This window comes from Pleurodeles waltl, chromosome 1_2 (assembly GCF_031143425.1).
Source record: "Pleurodeles waltl isolate 20211129_DDA chromosome 1_2, aPleWal1.hap1.20221129, whole genome shotgun sequence".
NCBI classification, from domain to species: domain Eukaryota; kingdom Metazoa; phylum Chordata; class Amphibia; order Caudata; family Salamandridae; genus Pleurodeles; species Pleurodeles waltl.
Window position 1 is genome coordinate 1,166,570,771 of NC_090437.1, and position 14,955 is coordinate 1,166,585,725.

Genomic DNA, 14,955 nt, shown 5'->3' on the forward strand with positions numbered 1-14,955 from the left:
GTAGGGTTTTTTCCCAAAAGATAGGGGATCTCTTGCTTTGCAGTATAAAGCCAAGGTCTGCTTGCAAAGTCAGGCTTGAAAATTTCACTACCTTGATTATTTGTTTTGTTTGTGTCAGTCTCATTGCAAGGTAAGTGGATCTACTGATGTTTGAGGTTTTGGTCATAGGTATTAGATTTCCTACCTAAACTCATTGCATTGTTTTTGACCAGGTACCCATACCATGCCATCCTCAAGTGGGCATTTCAGAGTTTTGACATTGGCAGGTAGATGTGCTGTACTGACGTGAAGTGGACACGGATTGGCCACAGATTTAGGGTGTATGAGTCCTGTGCCAATGCAGCTGGGACAGTTGCTGGGTGAAATTCTGAAGTGCACAATACACTGGTTTGATGTGATATGTTGGTCCAATTGTCTCATGTGTATGATCATGTGGCCTTGAAATCTGTTCTCATCAAATGCAATCCATGCATTCTCCCTTCACATTGTGTAGACAATGATCTAGTATGACCTTTTTGTAGCTGTAGATTTGTTTCATCATTGCAGGCCACAGTGCCTGTGCCACAACTCTGACATAGGATTGTATCATGCCACCAGATGCTTGGTCATTGTAATGGGATGGTCCTCTGATCAGGGACTGTTGTACTGCCCTCTGTCTGTGCCATGGAGTATGTTATGTTGGTAGACCTTGTTTTGGTATGTAATAAGTCTCAAGCTGGTGACAACATCCACCAGTCTGTTAGCCTATTCAACAGGACGAGGTCTGTCAAAGCCCCTTCTTCTGTGGTCTGGGGACGGTACCTTGGGATATCTAGCCTGACTCAATATGGTCCAGCCCTTCTTGGCTATAACATTCCAGACATTTTAACAGCCTATGTGCTGTACAGTGCAATGAAATGTTAGGAGTGACCGGACACTTGTATCATTGTGTTGCAAGTAATATTCAGCATGGCACTACCTGAGACATATCCATTGTACCATTAGCATTCTGTGACTTCCTCATGTGCATCACATGGGCTTACATTTCAACATTTGAAAATGCGGAAAAGAAGGTAGCGGGCAATGGTTTAGTGATTGGTGAATTTATTGACATAGGTGCAGGAAATAATTGAGAGATGCAACGGAAAAGTAAAGTGGAGGAGTCAGTCACAGTGGATGTAATCAGTTTAGTAGTTGCCACATCAGAAGTCCAAAGTCCATTGTCCTACTACCATAGGAAATGGAAGGTGGTCAAAGAACAGTCAACAGAGTAAATATGTGGCACACAAAGGGGTTTCTTCAGGAAGAGGTCACTTGTTGGCAGTGGTTGGTGTCTTGCCATCCAATGCTCCGGGATACTTGGGTGGATGTCCCCGCTTGCAGGGGGTTCTACTGTTACAGAGGCAGGGGTGCCTGAGGCAGGTGCTTCACCTTACGGTGTCTCCCTTCCAGTGGCTGTCACAGATGTTGAAGAGACTGGTGTTGCTTAGCCAAAGGAAGGGGTGTGGTGTTGCTCACTGGCCCATATCAGGGTACTGCTGATCTCCCTGAACAACTCTGATAGGGAGGCCAGGATGGTGTTGGTAGCCTCACACTTTTCCAGAGGTTCACAATGGAAGTCCCTCTGCAGCTGCTTGATCTTTCTAAGTTCAGCAAGTACCTGGCCCATCATGGCTCCCAAGACGTGACTGATGGTGTCCTGGCCAGGACCATCCCCAGGAGCCTCATGCCGCCGGCCCACAACATCCCTCCCAAGCACCCTACCCCCACATGCCTGTGCCCTTGGCACAGCTTGCCCCCTGCCACTGGTTCCAGGACCATCATTGTCAGAGGTGTGTTGCTGTGACTCAGGATCCTGGACTGGGGGGCACAAGATGGGTGTCACAGTCCTTGGGAATCAGGTAGGAGAGCAAATGGCTGCCTGAGATTTAGATGCAAGTGGGCTGGGAGAACTCGATGGGATCACAGTGAGGCTCACTGGTGTCATATGACCAGGTTGCTCTGATGGGCGGGAACCATCCTCAATGTCCAAACATCCAGGAGTGCTTCCTCACTGAGGGCTTCATCCATGGGGTAGTGGCAGTCTCTTGAGTGGGCTCGGTGTTCCCAGTGGCAGCGAGACCTGTTGATGTGAGAGATACAATGTTACAGGTTGTATTGTGACATCTACCTCCAATAGTTTACAATGACATTTAGCAACGGCCATGTACACATTGGTGTTGCAGGTTTTCCTTATGTGACAGGTACACATGGTATCAATTGTATTGACCTGACATTTGAGTAACATACCAATTCCATTCCAGTCAACCAGCTGCAGAATGAATGAATTCATTAGCACTCGGAAGGACGGTTATAAACTTACATACTGCCCGCAGCGCAGGCAAAGCAGTGGCTTGGCAGAATGTGGTTTATATCATGTCATGGCCTAGTTGACTATTATGTAGGCAGACCCAGAATTTTGTTGTATATGTGATTGTTGTTATCGTGTGGTCATTGCATTGTGAATGTGTCTGCTGCCAATACCATTCAGGATGATGCATCTTGAGGCCTTTGATTTTTTCATTTGTTTTGTTGCACACAGGTTGAGCTGTCTTTCCCGTCCACAATATTTTCATCTTGCCTTAGCTGCTAAAGATGGATTTAGGTGGTGAGCCACATCACCGAGTGGACCATGATCTTTATTTTGGTCCCTCTCAGGTGGGTAAACCTCATTTGTGAGTTCACAGACAGATGCCTAATGTCATATGGACACTGGCCTGGTTATTGCAGTTACAGGGACTGGCCCTCCTGAGATCTACAGTCACATTACTCCAAGTACTGCACACAGTACACATAGGTCATCCTCTCAGGTGAGTACATTTCCATTTTAAGTTGACGAACAAGGATATTTGGACATATTCACTCTGGGCTTGTGTTTGGATTTGGGGAGACAGAGCCTTCTGGCCTTAGCAGTCACGTCTTTCCCTGTCTTTCATGCACTTGTTCTATGACACCCCCCTGGGTGTGTACAATTTGTGTGTGATTTCCAAAATAAGGATATATTTGCTAGTGTACACTAGACTAGTGTATGAAGTGACAGTAAGGGAGGCTACTGTGAATTGCAGCCATGTAATTCCCTGTATCACACACACTATACTGATGTTTTCCTCCCACGTGAGTACACTTCAGTGATGAGTTGGTACACAGGTGTATTTCTGGGGAGGACACAGTTTTGTTCTTTGTAGTTAGGGAAGCATTGCCTATTATGAGTTGCAGTACTGTCACTCTTGATGCTTCACAATACCTGACAGATTCCAACTCCCCCAGTGAGTACACATCATTCGAGATTGGAACTACTGTTGTCGTCTGGGAAGGGGGCACTGTTCTGGTGTTTGAAGTGATAGTACCAGTGTCTCTTGGCCTTAGCAGTCCTGTCAGCGCATGTACTACACACACACTATACAGATATCATCCTTCCAGGTGAGTACACATCGATGGGGAGACCAGGAACAAGGGCCATTGGAGTAGAGGACACTATATTGGCTGAGTGGAGTAACAGTACCACTGCCTCCTGGCCTTAGCAGGCCTGTCAGTGCCTGTACTACACACACACACAATGCAGGTATCATCCTCCCAGGGCGGGGAGTCCAGGAACAAGGGTCATTGGAACAGAGGGCACTGTGTTGGTTGAGTGGAGTGACAGTACCAGTGCCTCTTGGCCTTAGCAGCCTGTCAGTACCAGCACTACACACACTATGCTGATGTTATCCTTCCAGGTGAGTACACTTCAATAGGGAGTTCAGGGACATGGGTCATTAGAGCAGAGGACACTGTGTTGGCGGAGTGGAGCGACAGTACCAGTGCCTCCTGGCCTTAGCAGTCCTGTCAGTGCCTGTACTACACACACACTATACAGATGGCATACCCTCAGGTGTGTACGCTTCATTGGGGAGTTGACAAACAAGGTCATTTTGAGTAGGATACACTGTTCTGTTTTTTTAATTGTAGAGTAGTGCCTGCTGGGAATTTTAGTGATGTCAATCCCAGCATACCACACAATATACAGACATGTTGTTCCACCAGGTATGTCTACTTCAAATGTGGGATTCCAGCCCGGGGTCTCTAGACAGATGGACATTGGGCTGGTGAGTGAGGTGACAGTGAAGGTGGCAAAAGATGAGCAGTGAGCATGCATGACAATACATTTTGCTGAGATATTTTTGTGTTGTGGCTTACCAGACTCCATTCCCCCAGGTATTCCTGTCCAGCCCTCAGGATGCAGGATTGCCAAGAACTTCTCCTCCCAGAATGTGACCTTGAAGGGAAGGGGGAGGGCCACCACCAGTCTCTGGACCTGCAGCTGGTGCCTGGATGCTGATGAATGGACCTCCTTTCCTATGAGGTCGTCTTCCTGATGTTGTCTCTTGTGCGCAGAGTGGAGCCTACAGAATTCACTCTGTAAGCTATACTTTGCCACATTTCCATTTTCCTGGCAATAGTAATGTGCTGGAATTGGGCTCCAAATAAATGTAGCTCCATTCTTATGATTTCATTGACCATGATTCTTAACACATCTACAGTGAAACAGGGATTTTTCTATCGTGAGATGGTGGGGATTAAAAAAGAAGTGGTGGGTAATGAACAGGTGACAGTAAGCTAATAGGGTTGATAAGTGTAAATGGATGTGACTGGAAATGGGAGTATGTTGAGAGTGTGGGATATGTGCTTAGGGAAAGTTGTTGAGGTGCCTACTCTATGGTTTGGTAATTTTTGGATGTGTCCTGGCTTATGTGTTTGACGTTGTAGATGCAAAGGATTGTGGTTTGTGAAGGGGTGTGTTTTATGTTGTGCTTTGCAGGTGCGTCAGGTGTGGCAATGTGTGTCAACTTTGTTGTTTTCAAATTCATCCAATGCTGTGTTGTGTATTACTTTGGTGGCCGCAAACTGCCTAGGTTTAGACCATTATTAGCAGACCGCCATGGGTGTCCGCCACTGTGTCTTTTGACTTGTAATACGTTTGGTGGTTGGTTAACGGAATGTCGGTACTAGTGGTCGGACCGCCTATTTCCCACTCTCAACTGTACTGGCCGTATAGGTTTTTTTGGCTTGCTTCTGTGTAACTCATAATACGGCGGTCTGTATGCTCGCCAACATGGCGGTCTTTTGCTGGCCACCACTATGACGGTCTGGTGGTCCTACGACCAAACTCGTAATCAGGCCCTTAATCTATTAAGCAGTGCAAGTATCTAATTTCAATGTAATTCGAAATCTTGAAAATAAATCAGGGTTGGCCATCTCTGAATCATGAGTAATGGAGACATGTCAGAATTTTATGCAATTCACTTGAAATAAATTTACTAACAACAAACCTGAATGGAAATAATGTACAGAGTCAGTGGTTAGTCATCCTTGCACAAGGCTGCACTAGAATTTTCAGAATGTATGTAGCTCAAGGTAATTAAAAAAAAAAGATTAACAAACTGTAATCTAGACAAGTACAAGATGTTGCATTTAATTTTTGTATGAAACTGTTTTATAGACCTAACAGTTACACATAATTGATTTCTGTGTTATATCAACATGAAAAAGAGAATATTAAATTAAATTGTGCAATTTGCATTCATGATAATCATGCAAGTTACCCTCGGTATCACGTTTTATGTGAACCCACTTGGTAGCTCACAGTTTGAATATTAATAGAATTAAACAATGCTTTCGCCATCTGTCAAACTAAAGTATATGCGTAATGGTCCATTCTGGGAGCCCTGTGCATCTCTTTATCAGCATAATCACTTCTTCCCAGTCCTTTTAAGTGCATGATATTCATGTCATCGTGGAGAGCTGGTAAATAAAAGGGTTAGCATTGCTTATTTTAAATCATAATGAGAAACATGAAAAGGATTAGCATTTTTAAAATTCAAAAGAAAGACGTCGAATCTAGGACAAAAGTGAGAAAGTGCACAGGAAAAAAAAGTTCTTAAAAGTATCCATTTTGCTGTATATCGGAATTGATTGTCATCTGTGGAGAAAGCCAGATGCACTTATGCTAGGCATTGGTCAAACGCTCTGCCAGGCTATGAAACGGAGGGCTCCTTTGGTATATTTGTAAGTGTGTATTGAGGTGCCGACAAAGCACTGGGTGGCTTTACTTTCAAATGAATTCATGATGGGACTTTCTTGGTGACATAGAAATAGCTACACTCATTGCAACTTATATGTGAGGCTGAAAAGGCGACTTGGGACCCAACCCTCTTGTTCTGCATTTCCCAAATCGGAAGGGAAAAGGCGCGCATTCAGAAAGTGTGTACAGTGGAAATAGGAAAACACACATACCTTCTCTGTTATGTAGAGGGTGGGTGAAATTTCAATTACACCAGAGAAATTTTGGTAATTTTGCTTTACTTTCTGACGCAGACTTACCAATATTTATGGAATTAATTCTCCTCATGTAATTAAGAGTAATTTGGAGGAAACAAATCCTAACTCAAGAGCACTTTCGAGAGAGCTATTCATGTTCCGCTGCATTTAGCACAGTTTCTGAGCGCAAAATACATCCTCGCATCCATTTTGAATGCAAGGATGAATTTTGCATTAAGAAAATAAGGCTAAATGTTGGACGTAAGTTGGGTGAAAATCCTACCACAAAAGTACATTTAGCAAGCCCAAGTGGCCACTCACACTCCCTCTTCATGTTCTCTTGTACTTAGCGCTATTTCCTAATGCAAAATGCATCCTTATGTCCATTTTGAACCAGGGGTGGGCGGTGAGCTTTTCTCCGCTGGCGGAGTTAACAGAGTTTTTGGCACTTCACGCTCTGCTTGGAGCGCAGAGTTTGGCAAAAAAGTACACTAGCCTGGCAGAGGAGCAGAGCTCACCAGTGTGAACTGGTCATATAAAAAACTGGGCTCCACTTTACTTTCGCCCTAAAATGAAGACAACATTTTCCCTATGACAGGCAAGGACACCCCTAGCAAGGCGACACCTAGCTAAGGCTTTGCTTTCTGCTGATCGGCATGGAGCTTCTGCTGCAGGCTAATGCTAAAAGCTGCTGCTGAGGGGCTGCACAACCGCCAGCTTCGGTTCCAGACCCTCTGTTAGAAATGGGGTTTATGGTTGGTATGCATCTAGGCCAGGCAGAACCCACCCACTCTAGTCAGGGCGATGGAGTTACACACCCAAGATAACCCTTGCTTACCCCCTTGGTAGCTTAGCACGAGCAGTCAGGTCTATCCCAGAGGCAATGTGTAAAACGTTTGCACAACATACACAACACATGATGCACTATCCCCACCACAAAAGAAACACAACACCAAGTTATATAAAAATTATCTGTATTGTGCACAACATTATTAGACCAAACACATGTCAGTAATACTCTGCTACCTAAGCAGTTGTCAGAACATTACACAGTACTATTACTCTGCAGAAATCAGCAGTAGTCACATAGAACACACAGGTTACTCATTATTCTGCAACATAAGCATTAGTCAGGAAAATATTACAACAATAATCCATATGTCACAAGATCCCCATAAATGCCCACACCAGGAACACTAGGAAACAAATGGCAAGTCATAAACACAGAATAGCATAAATGTCCATAAGAGGAACATTAGCATAAATGCATGGTGCATCAGAAACCTTATTATCAATATTGCCCATAACGTTAAGAAGTGTACAGTGCCTGTCCTCTGGCGCAAATATCACTTAAAGTTACGGCAAGGGGGTCCCCAGCACTCCTCGGCACCAAAACAGGGGCCGTTTGGGGAGGTGTGAGGGAGAGGGGTGGCACATGCCCCCTCTGTTCCCACAAGGACCCCCCTGGGGCTGGAGTAACTTTGGGCAGGCCGGGGACCTCCGTCGAGGGTCACCAACCCGGCCTCTGTAGGCACCCCAATGATAAAAAAAACAGCAGGGCCTCGTCCAACCCTTACGGGGGTCCAAGTGCCGAAAAGCACTATGGGAGCGATCATGCAGACTCACCCTCTCCCACCCGTGTCCTGCTTCTCCGCTGCCCCCTCCTGGTCTAGAGGCACTGTATGCAACTTCCCGGCCGGTAGACACGCTCCTCCTGGAGCATGTGCTGAGCCTCTGGGCTCTGCATTGCACAGCCACTCTCCTTGCCAGAGGGAGCCCTCGACCAACAGGCCGCCTCTATTAGTGATCCTGGTGTGCTCCGGCTGTCCTGCCCCGTCGGCAAGCAAGCTGACTCTCTCCCTGGGTCACAGCAGTGCATTCAGCAAAGGGAGTGTCTGCCCATGCCCTGTGGGCACTCCCCACAGTAGCCCAGTTCCCAGGGGGCAAAACAACACCGTGCTCCCTTGGTTCTTCCTCTCCTCGTGCCCTGGGAGCACATTGGCCAGCATGTTTTTGACACCCTTGTCATTCTCCCAACGCCCGGGTTGCGGCGGTGATTTCTCTTCAGCAGGCACACGACCAAGCACTATCCAGGCACTATAGGAGTTGTAAACAGGGTGCTCTCAAGGCGCCTCAACCTAATTCAATAGATCGCTCACCAGGTGCTATGTTTATAAGAAGAAAGCTCTGTTCATGCGCTCCCAACAGTTCAAAGGTTGCAGAGGGCAGGGGCCAGAGCACCCAACCTCGGGGGGCACAAGGATGGAGCACAGCGCGGCAGAGCTCAGCAGCAGGCCAGCACAAAGGGGATGCAGGCAGTCGCAGTTCCTCTCAGTGACCTAACAGGTCACACGTCAGCACAGCATCAGCAGTCCAAGGTGTTCCCTGGGGAGTCTCTCCAGCAGCATTCTGTGTCCAGTTCAAAGTCGGTTTCTTGTGTGTTCCCAATTGTTGGGAAAAATCCCTGTATTTATACTCAGTTTTGCAAAGGTTTAACAAAGAGGGGAAAAGGAGGTTCCAACCAGTTACAACTGGTTCTGGGAGTGTCCCCTCTCTCCCCCAGCACAGGCTCCAGACATCAGTTGGGGGTAAACGAGCCCTTTGTGTGAGGCCAGGGCACAGCCTTTACAAATTCAAGTGTGCACCGCCTTCCCTTCTCTCAGCCCAGGTAGACCATTCAAAATGCAGATGCATCTCTGTGACACCTCCACCCTCCCTGTGTACAGGCTGTCTGAAAGGTATGCACAAAGCCCAACTGTCACTCTGCCCAGACGTGGATTGGAGTCAAGCTGCATAACACCAGGGTCATAAGGACAGAGAAATGCGCACTTTCTAGAAGTGGCATTTCTGTAATGATAATAAAAAATCCACCTACACCAGTAAGCATAAATCAGATACTACACCCTAGATATAAGGCAGGGCATTTCCAATACAATCCTATGAGAAGGCAGCACTCACAGCAGTGAGAAACCAAATAGGCTGTTTGTCACTACCAGGATAGGCCCGCAACCAGGCACATGTCCTGCCTTCTACATACATAGCACCCTACCCATAGGGCTAGCTAGGGCCTACATTAGGGTGACTTACATGTAGTAAAAGGGACGTTCTGGGCCTGGCAAGTAAATTTAGATGCCGGGTCCCTGTGGCAGAAAACTGCGCACGCAGGCCTGAGACAGGTTTGAAAGGCTACTTCTGTGGGTGGTGCAAGCAGCGCTGCAGGCCCAATAGTAGCATTTAATTTACAGGCCCTGGGTATAGGGATACCACTGTACAAGGGACTTACAGGTATAAAAATGTGCCAAATAGGTATAAGCCAATCATACCACTTTAGAAGGTAGAGCACCTGTACTTTGACACTGATCAGCAGTGATAAAGTGCTCAGAGTCCTAGAGCTAAGAGCAAGAGGTGAGAAAAAAATAGGAGGAAGGAGGCAAAAAGTCTGGGGATGAATCTGCAAAAGGGCCGGGGCCAACACCCTCCCCCCTTTCACTGCCCTCAGCAGCCCGGGTCAGGGGGAGGCAGAGAGCCAGACCGCTGGCAATGGGGACCCTGGACCCAGACAGCATTCAGGCCCTTGTTTTGCTTTCTCTTCAATGTGCACATGGGGGGCGGCACTGGGCATGGGCAGTATTTGCATATGAGGGGGGTCTGTGGCTGTGCTTAGAAAAAAGGAAACTTGCAGGCAGAGCTCCACCAAAGAACATGTCTTCCAGAGTCCCTGAGCTTAATCAGGGAGTAACGGGAGGCAGGTTCCACTTCTTTTCTATGAAGCTCTAACTGCAAGATTATTTTTTTCCGAGCACAGCCCCCCACCACATATGCAAATAAATAATTTCCAGGCTCAGTGCCCCCGCCCCGTGTGCCCACAGATGGGAAACTGAGATGAGGGTCTCGAGTCTCATTTATTGGCATGGGGGGCGGGTGGGGGCACTGGGCCTAGACATTATTTATTTGCATATGGGTAGGCCGGCCAGACTGCATTCTGCGGCACATGAAACTCCGTGGAATTTCATGGAGTTTCTAGCTAACTCCACAGAATTCCATGGAGTAGTATTCTGTGAACTCCACCCACCCCTATTTTGGACACGAGGAGGCAATTTTGTGCTAAGAAATAGCACTAAAAGTAGAATTACTTTACTCGCCTAATTCAAGCGTAATCTAGCATAATTTTTATGTAATTCCTCATGATTACATTGCACTGAATTATACGAGTTCCGCCCACCCCTAATTATGTCTAAGATCAGAAACTAGGAATGGTGGAGCAATATCACATCCAGTAAATACCACACATGGCAATATCAGAATTATTTAAAAGGATGAGAAACTTAAGAAAAGCGCTATGCAGTGCTATATAAAACAATAAAGCATTTAGAAATACTACAGGTGTGATCTTGCCTTACCCTCCTGCTAATCTTGGATATTGACAAAGACTTTTTCATCACGGGTTTTAGAAATAAGCCTAGCTAAGCATGTACACTGCCTCTCTCCTTTCTGAGTTTGTGAGTTCCTCTCAGAATCTCGAAAAAGATCACACCTGGTAAATATGTAGCAAATGTCCATGACCACAAACAGTAGAGTCCCCTGACAGTAACATGCATCAATTAGCCAGGCAACAACGTGCATCAATGCAGCAATGATCCCACAAAGAATATCAGTGGTGCGAACCAATATTTGGTGGCTCATGAAAGTTTAAGCAATAGCTAAAGATGCCTTTAATCTCTAATTCGTGTACTTTTCTTGTCACATTCACTGCGCTTTAAAGACAGAGGTCAAACGTCGGGCTATGTCTATCAAATAGCTGCTTATTTTTTAACACTGGACCACAACTCAAAGCTCAAGAGACTCTAATAATTATCCTCATGGAATATAAAAGAGACCCTGGCTTGGTGTGTTCATTCAAACATTGTGCTTTAATGTCTACATGTAAAACAATCTGACCAGTCTATTAAGTTGTTTGTGCCATTGCTCAACTCAGAAAGTGGCTTTCTGTATTTTCTGGATGGTGCTAATCATCTGAGCTGTTTCAATTGCATGAACACACATTTCCTTGCATCATTTGTGTTATAAATCTGAAGTGGTATAAAAATTGCAGCTCTTCAGCCTCGTATACAATGCACATGTGCAAAACAATCTAAGGACAAATACACACTGCCCAGTTCTCATTTGGTTCGTGAGAAGAATAGTTGCTGCATAAGAACATGAATGTGGCCTGGCTCGTGACACAGTATGTTTCAACTTGTGATCCACTCAGTATCACTTTACTGCTCTTCTTATGTCCCATGGGTTCTTACTACCTGTTCAGCTTCTATTCCATCCTCTGTCTATTCTCTCCACATATCATTCCTTTCCTGCCTGCATCTTCCTCTCCAGTCCATATTCACTCCCTCTAGGGCTCTCTCAAGGCATATTTCTTGCTGGTTACCGGTTGTGCCTACTTCTTCATCTGTTCTACTGACTTTCCTCAGGAAATTTATTTGTTCGACTCCCCAGGACTGTATGTGTTTTCTTGCTATCTGAACTGTGTTACCCTCACATTCCTGCACTCTCTGTTTTGCATCCCCCACTAATGCCAGCTCATCCGTATCCTTCCCCGCTCTGACTCGTCTGGCTTTTTCTGTTTTACAATCATCTGTAAAAGAGCGTTTTCATCCTTCACAGGATTCAAATGCTTCACCAAGGTCAAAGGACCTTTTGACCAGAAATAAGGTATGGTGAACCATCAACAAATTTACATCAGCACCAGCCTAACAATTTAGACATCATGACCAATGTGGCCACGGAAGGAAAACTCCAATCAGGAATAAAGTTCAAAGCTTTATTTTACAAACAAAAGACAGAGCGCAAAATCAAATTGTAAAGGTACATAAACACTATAGGTTGCCCAAAGTGGCAAAACATGGTCAAACAAATTAGCATTAACACAATTAGGTATTCAAGAAGAATTATGCATAATATTTATTAAATTATCTGAGATACAGAAACATATTTCTGGTCAGATTCTATCAACTTTTGTCAACTTCAATTAAGCAGAGTGTGCAAATTTGGGCTGGACATAGGTTGTCCCTACAGCTAACCAAATCAGAAAATACATGTGAGGGGACAGACACATGCGGGCAAAAATACAAAAGACAAAAGTAATTTGAGAAAAATTTATCTTGGACTAAAAAATACTAGCTGGGAAAAAAGTGAGTGTCAGCATGATAGATTCTATTCTAGAGAAAGGAAGTGACAAGGGAGATGGCAATCAGCTAAGAGAGATATACCTCTCCAAGGGACAGTATTCAGAGATTCTTCATCAACAAAGGATCAGGATCATCAATCAGGTTCAGTCAGGGGTGTCATCAGGCAAGGTGCAGAAAGAGAACTGACTAAACTTTCAAAGTCCATCCTTAATATAAAACACATAAATCAAATCGATTCATCGATTTAGTGTCAGCATATCATGCAAAAGGGGCATTATCCAATCAAAATGTCAGCAAGAATTCAGGTTGCATCAGTTCAGTATTTTCTCATGTCTGCCATGGGAACATCTCCCCTTTCCGTGTGACTCCAATGGGCTGAAACATTTGTATTCCTTTACAACAGTTTGTTTAGTTCCCAGGTTTTACTATGGTATCATCCCAGTTCCCTGTGAGTCAATATACTAATAGAAGCAATTTATTTCACATTAAGTCCATAGGCCTAGATTTTTCTCTCCAAGATCACTAAACTTAAAGTTTCTCTGCAACTGAATAAAGAACCCATTGCTACTTGCAAAGCTTCTCATGAGAACAGAACCTAAGAAAAACTCATGTTAGAAAGAACGATTCATCACTTTTACATGAGTGCGAGCTCTGCAGGCCTCATCTAAGCTAACATAAGAAAAATGAATTGCATTACAGTTAATCATTGCAATGAAACATGTAAAATATAAACTTATAATCATTAACACCAGTAAATCATTAGCACGAGCAATACATTTTACTTAAATGATAACTTTGTCAGTCCATTCTAGAACATGTGGCAGAGAAGTGCTAATGTTTCATTCTTTGCACATAACTTTAAATTCATAAATTACACATTAAACAGTGAAAATGCTAATTTTATGTTGATACTAGCAATTAGTCTAGAGTCTGAAATACACTTTAGCCTTTTTTTATATTTCACTAGCATATTGTTTAATAAGGAAGGCAAAATTGTGACCACCAACAAATGAAAACATTAGCACATTTAAAATATGTGTCGGGGCGTGGCTTCGGGCGTCAAGATGGCGGTCGCACTCTGAGGGTGCTCTGGACCCCTCCGTCATCCGCCCGTAGTTAGAGTGGCCTGACCGAGCCGGAGACGTCGTTTTGACAGTCCTTGTGACCCCTGGGCCCCTGGGAGGCTCCGGCGAGGAGCACCTGGCGAAGGCGGCCCCCGTTGTCGAGCCGCGCCCGTCCCATCCCCGAAAACAAAATGGCAGCCGGGACTGACTTCCGCGGCTGAGCTGGGGCCAGACCGGCGATCCCCCCGGACGCGGCCGCGCTGGAACAGAGGTGTGACGGGGTAAGAAGGGGACCCTGGATAGGGTTGAGGCTGCGACCCTAGCGCGGCTCTCGCGGAATGTGGGGGCGGCGCTGCTGCGTCCGGAGGAAGAGAGCGCTGTGTGGATGAGGCTGCGGCCGTGCGCCAACTTGGGGACATCGGCGGAGGGAGCTGAGCGGCTGCGCTGTACCCAGGACCCCCCTGGCCGGAGCTGGAGCGGCGGAGGGGCGGTTGCAGAGAGGGACTCCCTGGTGCCCTGAGTGTCAGCGGAGGCATGCCGGGGGTCCACGGAGCGCGGCGGAGACACCGAGGCAGGATGAGGCTGTTCTAAAGTTACCGACACGGCTGAAAAATCAGCACCGCGGTCCGAACTAACGGAAGGGCAATGGCCCTGAGTGACCTCGTGGCGTCACTGGAGCAGCGTAATTAACACCGGGGCCGGTCGAGGCTTTACTGAAGGTACCGGCTCGAAGTGAAAACGGGGTGTGGGAGGGGAAAGGAGTCAGGGAAGAAAGATGCCCTACCCCCCTTTAGCACTTAATACCTAATGGCAATTGGCAACTGGGCCAAGATGGAACTGGACTCATCAGATCTCAAAGGTGAAGAAGATCACAGTTTGGGCCTGAATGCCTCTCCCCACGCACTCGTAATCGCAGTAACAGCAAACGTGCAAGGGATCTAGACTTGATTTTGAAAACTACCCGACTCCTGTCTCCGATGCCGTGATGGGGAGAGACAAGGCGAACAAGCAACCTCCATCTTCCCAGCAAAAGATTGACCAGTTCACGACGCCGGCGGGCCAGCGAGGAGAGGGAGACACAGCTAGCGGAGGCCCCGCACCAGACGGAGTGAGTGCCATCCTTCAAGCCATTCAAGCATCACAGTCTGCTGTGGAGACTAAGATCGGGGAAGTACGAGAAGACGTGGGTCTGGTTCGGCAAGACCTCAGAAACGCAGTGAGCCGGATCACCGAGGTTGAAACTAGAGTCTCCCAGACTGAAAACGACCTAGCTGACCTTAGAAGTAAAGTGGCCCAGCTGCAGACTCGAACCGGCGAGCTGCACCGTTATGCGGAAGATGCAGAAAACCGATCAAGACGCAACAACCTGCGTTTCATCGGATTTCCGGAGGGCG